Genomic DNA, 8046 nt, shown 5'->3' on the forward strand with positions numbered 1-8046 from the left:
AGAGCGCAGAGACCTGGTTGGGCCATGCAGAGAGAAAATTAGGCAAGCAAAAACGCAGCTAGAACTCAGTCTGGCCACTGCTTTAAGGGATAACAAAAAAAGTGCTTTTACAAATACATTCACAACAAAAAGAGAGCCAAGGAGAATCTCCATCCTCTATTGGATGTGGAGGGAAACATTGCCACTGAGGATGAGGAAAAGGCTGAGGTACTAAACACCTTCTTTGCTTCAGTCTTTAACCATCAGACCAGTTATCACCAGGGTATTCAGCCCCCTGAGCTGGAAGGCAGGGACAGGAAGCAGAATAACCTCCCCTCATATGCAGGAGGAAGATATTTATGACCTGCTGTGCCACCTGGACACTCACAAGTCCATGGGGCCGGATGGGATCCACCCAAGAGTGCTGAGAGAGCTGGTGGAGGAGCTCGGCAAGCCACTCTCCATCATTTATCAGCAGTCCTGGTTAACAGGGGAGGTCCCAGATGACTGGACACTTGCTGATGTACTGCCTATCTACAGGAAGGCCCAGAAGGAGCATCTGTGGAACTACAGACCTGTCAGCCTGACCTCGGTACCAGGGAAGATTATGGAGCGATATATCTTAGGTGAACTCACCAGGCAAGTGCAGGACAACCAGCGGGTCAGGCCCAGCCAGCATAGCTTCATGAAAGGCAGGTCCTGCCTGACCAACCTGATCTCCTTCTATGACCAGGTGACCCACCTAGTGGATGAGGGAAAGGCTGTGGATGTTGTCTACCTGGACTTTAGCAAAGCCTTTGACACTGTCTCCCACATCATCCTCTTAGAGAAGCTGGAGGCTCATGCCTTGGATAGGTGTACTCTTTGCTGGGTGAAAAACTGGCTGGTTGGCTGAGCCCAGAGAGTTGTGGTAAATGGAGTTAAATCCAGTTGGTGGCCAGTCGCAAGTGAGGCTCCCCAGGGCTCAGTTTTGGGGCTACTCTTGTTTATTATCTTTATCAATGGTCTGGATGAGGGGATTGAGTGTACCCTCAACAGGTGTGCAGATGACACCAGATTGGGTGGGAGTGCTGATCTGCTCGAGGGTAGGAAGGCCCTACAGAGGGATCTGGACAGGCTGGATTGATGGGCCGAGGCCAATTTTATGAGGTGTAACAAGGCCAAGTGCCGGGTCCTGCACTTGGGTCACAACAACCCCAGGCAATGCTAAAGGCTTGGGGAAGAGTGGCTGGAAAGCTGCATGGTGGAAAAGGACCTGGGGGTGTTGGTTGTTGGTTGACAGCCAGTTGAACATGAGCCAGCACCATGCCCAGGTGGCCAAGAAGGCCAACAGCATCCTGGCTTGTGTCAGGAATGGTGTGGCCAGCAGGAGCAGGGCAGGGATCGTGCCCCTGTGCTCAGCACTGGTGAGGTGACACCTTAAATCCTGTGTTCAGTTTTGGCCCGCTCAGCACAAGAGGGACATTGAGGTGCTGGAGGGTGTCCAGAGAAGGGCAATGAAGCTGGTGAAGGGTATGGAGAACAAGTCTTCTGAGAAGCGGCTGAGGGAGCTGGGGTTGTTTAGCCTGGAGAAGAGGAGGCTGAGGGGAGACCTTATCACTCTCTACAACTACCTGAAAGGAGGTTGTATTGAGGTGGGTGTTGGCCTCTTCTCCCAAGTCACTAGTGATAGGACAGGAGGAAATGTTTTCAAGCTGCACCAGGGGAGGTTTCAGTTGGATATTAGGAAAAATGTCTTTACTGAGAGAGTGGTCAGGCATTGGAAGAGGCTGCCCAGAGAGGTGGTAGAGTCACCGTCCCTGGAGGTGTGCAAAAAACACATAGACGTGGCACTTCAGGGCATGGTTTATGAAGTATGCTAGTGCTCAGTTTGCAGTTAGACTTGATGATCCTAGAGATCTTTTCCAACCTTAATGATTCTATAATTCTATGAGTTTTCATGGACTCTACTTCCCCTCTCCTTATATTAACAGTCCTCTTATGAGATAAATTTCTGTCTGTTCCTGGGAATCTTACTACATTATTGTACAAATGAAATAATATCTCATTTAAATAGTCCAAGCACAAGAACTCATTCCTGGAGCATTCTAAAATAATTATGGCAAGAATGCAAAATATAAGCCAATGCCACTAATTTATTTAGAGATTAGAGGAAGGTACTTGATCAAGACTTATAAGGTTCCATAGTTACAAAGTAGGGATGATGCCTCTTTTACAAAGATCTTTCCATTACGAAGCACTTAAGACACAAGTCTTTTTTTTTTAATTGAAGAAGTTTTAAACAGCAAAGAGGTATTTATTAATCACAATTTTTCTTCTTAAAAAATAAAGCAAAACTATAACACAGTAAACAAATTCATTTATTGGAAATTATTACTTACTTACTCCAAATCAAAAAATAATGGAAAATCATGTAGAATAAAGGCTAAACCATATTAAAGCCATTTATTAAAAATAGTAGTCAGGCATAACAGTAGTTACTTCTTCAGACATAAAGGAAGCATGATTCAATTACTGAAGTTTAAAAAACATGACACATTAATTTGCAGCAGCAACAGCATTAGAATGTAGTGTGAAATCATCAACAAGAACATCTCCAACACACTCAACAGCTGCACATAACAGAAATGAACATTCACCACAGAAGTCGTCTCTGTTTTCACAGCTATATTAATAACCTGCTTAAGCTACGTAAGTTTGCTTCTGAAGTTTTAAGGGTAAGTATTCAGCTTCAGAGGAAATTGTAGAGAAAAAACTGTATGCACCAGTCATCAGCAATTTTGTACCCACCTTTATGTGCATGCCTGGACGTATGTATCAAATACTCTAACCCTTGTTTCCTTCTGGACATTTAGTTACTTCTTAAAACAACATTCCAGCATATTTAGGAAAATTGTAACATGGAAAAATATCAATAATAAGAATCTCAACCCCAATTTTAGCTAAGGCCTAATAACAATAAAAACACCTTTAAAAAAAACACAACACAAGCAAAAAAAGCCCACAAACCCACAAAAAAACAGTAAAAAACACCCTCCATGAAGCCTACAAGTATAAAGTACAAAACCAGAGGAATTCAATACAGTAATATTTTTACCTTGTAAAACAATCATAAAACATGCACAACACACATACTTGATTAGCAATGAAGTGTAACATATATAAGATTAAATCTTCTCTTAAAAAAAGTATTTTGTTTCAGAGGACTTTTTTTAAACAAATAATCATTCAAAAGCAGTCAGAAGCAAAGAATTACATAGATTCAGGCCCCTTCTGTTTGTGACACAACATCAGGGAACTACTTCACTTTATAAATAAGCCTTAGAGATTAGGTACTAACCTTAACTGCTCACTAAGCCTCAGGAAGAATGAAAACAAAAAAACTCATTGCATTTAGCTCTGAGACTGATAAAACTGCCTTGTATACCTGGGTAATACACTTCAGCTGAGCATATTGGAGTCCAGTGAGGAGCAAGGGGTAAAAAGGGTTATCAGGTGCAGCAAATGATGGAAACAAGGATGTTCAGGGTTCCTATTGCAGCAGGACAGACCCTCTGTTTCTGTTATACTGTGTCTGTCTTGTTTCCATGGTCAGGAAGAACTTTGTGTACTGTCCCTGGGGTTGGTGAGGGACAGTGGGAATGTTCTTCCTCATGCTGGGGAATGCTGCCTAATACTTGCATCTCTCCCTAACTTCCTTTAACAAAGGAACATAATGATGCCCATGAAAGGGTATAGGTTAAATTGATAGAATCTGATAACCTTTCCCAGGTGGAGTTTCCACAGTAAACCTTATAACCTCCAACTCCCTACAGGAACTAGTCCATCATATCAGACATACTTACTGTAGTACAAAACCTTACTTTGTAGAAGTGGATGTCTCTTCCTTTTCAAATGTACGCAGTCATGTCAAGCATCTGAAAAGCAAACTCCATTTAGTGTTTCGAATTACATTTTTAAGTAGAATGAGGTATTCATAAAACACCTCCACAGTTTTGCATCTCTACTATTCAGAAAAAAAATCATTTTGCCTTACAAGATTTAATGCCTTAAATATTTTTATAAGTCATCTCCCACTACAACCATATTAATAGAGATTTTGCAGTTAAGCAAACCAAAACTCAAGCTGTGAGCTTGAGAAACTGACTGTTCCACACATTTTGCAGTGTACTATAAACAAGGAGGACAAAGAAAAGCAAGAAAGGCTTTATTTTAGCTGAACATTTCACAAAGATGACATGGGGCAATTTCTCATCTCCTGTAGGAACTTCTGCCAAGTTGTCACAGTTCAAACACAGAAATCTTTCATTCTCCAAAGCCTTGACCCCGTCCACTAGTCTTCGTCTTCATACAGAGTTTATCATATCAAAGATAAAGTTACTGTCATGCTTTATTTTATTTTAAGAAAAAATATGTCATGCACATCTCAGTGACTACCACCAGCACTGTATTCAAAATGTGCATTAAAAAGGACAGAGACCAGGTGTGGAAAGTGTCAACTCAAAATTGAAGTTGTGAGCATGTAACAGGAGATATAACAGAAAGTTTTACAACATCGACTGTAATGGTTATTGCCAGGGACAGCTATAACAAAGCCAAGGCTAACAGGTGACATCACAGCTCTGTATGAGGGGGCTGCTTGCTTCTAGGCAGATGAACCAGTCTGTGAAAAAACCTGGAAGTTCTATCTGAAAAAAAACCCAAACCTTACACATGTATTTTTAAAGGGCCTTTGCAGTCTTCATTCCCTCATTTTCATTTAGCTTGCCTGCAGCTGCTAATTCTGAAGCCTCTTTATTTAATTGAAAACTGTCTGTCAGTGACAGCTTCCAGGACAGCTGAGATTCACAGAGGTATGGCACCTGTGACGTCAGTTAACCCCTCTGGAACTTCAGGTTGTTTGCTGAAAAATTTGCACCAGGAATAAAGTGGCTGATCATGCTAAACTGATTAGACTAGTGGTCAAATTGCACATGCTAATTAAGCACAAGCTGACACTAAGAAAAAGCCAATTCTATTTAGATATCAGAGAGAATTTCTGACTACTAAGACTTGGTATGGAAACAATTTTCACAGACATTACTACTGACTATGCCAGTCCATACTACAAAATATTTTTATAATAGTTCTTCTTACCTGTTGCTTTAGCCATGCCACCTGATCTCCTCACAGAATCACAGAGTACTTCACTCTAACTATCCACTAAGCTAAATACTTTAAGCATACCATTTAAACACAGCGAGTAAAAACTGCAAATATACAGGTGCACAGATTTAATTTGTTCTGATTAGTGCCTATCTTTTTTTCCTAAAATCTAATCCTACATCATTAAGCCTTTACCTATATTTCTGACTAGTTTTACTTCCTATACACCTGCCCTTCCCAAGCCCTACATCTCAGCTTTGATACAGCTCCTTCTGTCACATATCACCATTGCAAAAGTACTAATCAAGCTTTCACCTTCATTATTCCTCCTGATGACTCACATCTACCACAAAGCTACAGGCACATAAAGAGGAAAATGATAATCAGCTTCAAATGAAAGAACATCCTCAACATGTGTTTATTTATTCCCATACTTTACTAAAGAAATGCTTTATAAGCCTTTCTGGCTTAGATAGTCAGTTGTAATATCAGCCAGAAGTTAAATGTTCCGTGGGATAAAGCCCATGCTTTCATTCATTAAGGAAGTACAGAGCTTGCGTTCATTCAAACATTAAGAGAGTCAACGAAGTAATTTACTAATAAATTAGCTGTCAGACAGCTCTGGACTAATGCTAGTCTGTGCTAAACTAGCAGTACAGCTGTACCTCAGAATTACTTGTTAAACCATTAGTTGAAAAATTAATCCTTCTCCTGAGTGGACATTAGGGTAAATGACTGACAAAGTATTAATCGTGGCTTCTCACCCATTATTTTACCCTTCACAAAAAATAATAATAAAAAAACCCAAACACGATAAACCTAACCAATCAGGAGAGCGAGCATCAGGAAGAATGGAAAGGACAGACAAGACTCAAAGAGAATAACACAGCTGAACAAATGCACAATGAAAAGTACTTTCATTCTACATAAATTTTCCATTTTAATGTTACACATATTCACCTTAATTTGATATCATATCATGCAATTTCTGGGATGGGTTAACAACTATCAAGAAAACTAGCTAAAATACTGTAATGATGACAGGAAAATATATGTATAACTATAATATTAATACAGTTGAGTTTCTAAGTAAGGGGGGGAAGGAAAAATAAATGATCTTTCTGAATGGGAATAAGTGGTCTTAAATGGAAGCAAGAGACAAGAAATCAAGACTAACGTTTGAAATGTGGCTACCAATGTAAGTAAAACCAAGGCACAACCTTACCTGTGCTTATCACTGCATGAAATAGGGGGTGGGGGAGGCCAGGTAGATATTATTTTTACAAATGTCAGACATACAAGATAGCAGTCTAAGAGATAATGAACAGAGGGACCATGAGAATTTTCTACTAGAAAATGTCATTTGATTGATGGCCATATAGTTAATTAAATGCTGTTAATTAAATTTGAGCTTCTCTTACCTGGTAATGGCTGCGTTTTGCTATATGTGGTATATATTTTGTATAAATGTGCAGTTATTAATTTTTGGAATGAAAAGGAATACAATAAATTTTGATGAATCTGAGAAATTGCAGGGGTTTTTACTTTTAACATATCAAGTAAAGAAGAAACTATGCTGATCAATATTTTTGTTGTTACCAGGCAATTCTGATTTAGAAAAGATGTAAAAAATATTTAGAATTAGGAATTCATGGAACAAGGTTAGTGAAGGCTTTTCTTTTTCTTAGTTTAAAAACAATCTTTTTAAATTTAATTTTTAAGACTTTAAAATAAAATATTTGTCAGAACAAAAAAGATAAGACTCCTTTCAAATTCAAAGATTTTCCTAATAGTTTTTTCAGTTTCCAGTATTTTTAGGGGGTTATTTGTTTCATACAAACCCTTCAAACTAGTAAAGAGTAAAATCCATTGTCTGTGAGAAATGATTGACATGTGCAACTAGTTTAAAAATACTGCAAATTAGACACAATTATGAACAAAAGGGCAATTGTGTATTGCCAAGCAACACTGTACAGTTAGCTTTACAACTGCTCAGATTTAGCAGCACAATTACATATCTGAGCAATCCAAATCAGTGTGATTAATGTCCTGCAAGCAGGAAGTGAACTAACATTGCTATTTACCAAACGTTGTGAAATTACCCTCTGTCTTCCCTATTTTTAATATTCAGGACCAAACCTGAAGAGTATCTTCTACCACTATTGAAGTCAACAGTACATGCAGATAGCTTATGTCTCCAAAACAGGGAGTGTGCAGTACAGACCATCTTTTTGACATTTTTTGTTTCTCTGGATTACATAATTCATTTATGCTTTCTGCTGTGTTTATTCTATTTCTAATGATTATTACTTCAGTTACTTTTCCTGTGGAGAAAGGAAAATGAATCAGAGAAAGACCCCAAACAAACCAAAACATAAAAACATCACTATGAGAAGTTTAATCTACTCTTCTAGAAAATAGAGGTATATTTGTATGGACATTCCCCTTTACCTGTCACCCTGAGGCCAAGAACTCAAGGCACCTCTGCCCAGCACAGGTAATGCATTTGTCATCTGAAACAGCACAGCTGGCACTTGGCCCCTGGATCCTGTTCAACATGCAGTAAAACACTGCCTGGTCGGCACTTTTACAGATATGGACTTTTCCCATTTGATGTTATTTTCCAAGTTTTTCTTAAGCGTTCAAAGTTCAGGGAGCCAGCAGTGACTGGTAATAGCAGAATATTTTTGTATGTGACCAAAATAAAGGATAATAACTGGTGAGGCATCCTACATTGCATTTTATTTCATGCACAGTTCTGACAATTACAAGAAAATATAATTTAGAATCCCCAGTGCTCTCAAGAAACACATATAAAAATGCTTCCACAGCTTTCAGCAGGAAATAATTGTTTTAAAGCCAAGAAACAAAACAAATTTTTAGATCATGCAAGAAAACGCCACATATGAAGGAACAACATTA

The 8046-nt window shown here is 39.0% G+C and overlaps 1 long non-coding RNA gene across 2 annotated transcripts in view; it reads right to left on the reverse strand.

Annotated features, from left to right (window-relative positions):
• LOC135315301 (uncharacterized) overlaps window positions 1-7686 on the reverse strand; it is a 47982-nt gene extending 40296 nt beyond the window's left edge. For both annotated transcript variants that reach the window (XR_010374735.1, XR_010374734.1), the window contains exons 1-2: window positions 7576-7686; window positions 3843-3896 (exon numbers count right to left, since the gene is read on the reverse strand). This is a non-coding gene — a long non-coding RNA (uncharacterized LOC135315301). The remainder of the gene's footprint in view (window positions 1-3842; window positions 3897-7575) is intronic.
• Between the last annotated feature and the right edge of the window lie 360 nt (window positions 7687-8046).

Source organism: Phalacrocorax carbo, chromosome 11, assembly GCF_963921805.1.
Source record: "Phalacrocorax carbo chromosome 11, bPhaCar2.1, whole genome shotgun sequence".
Taxonomy (NCBI): domain Eukaryota; kingdom Metazoa; phylum Chordata; class Aves; order Suliformes; family Phalacrocoracidae; genus Phalacrocorax; species Phalacrocorax carbo.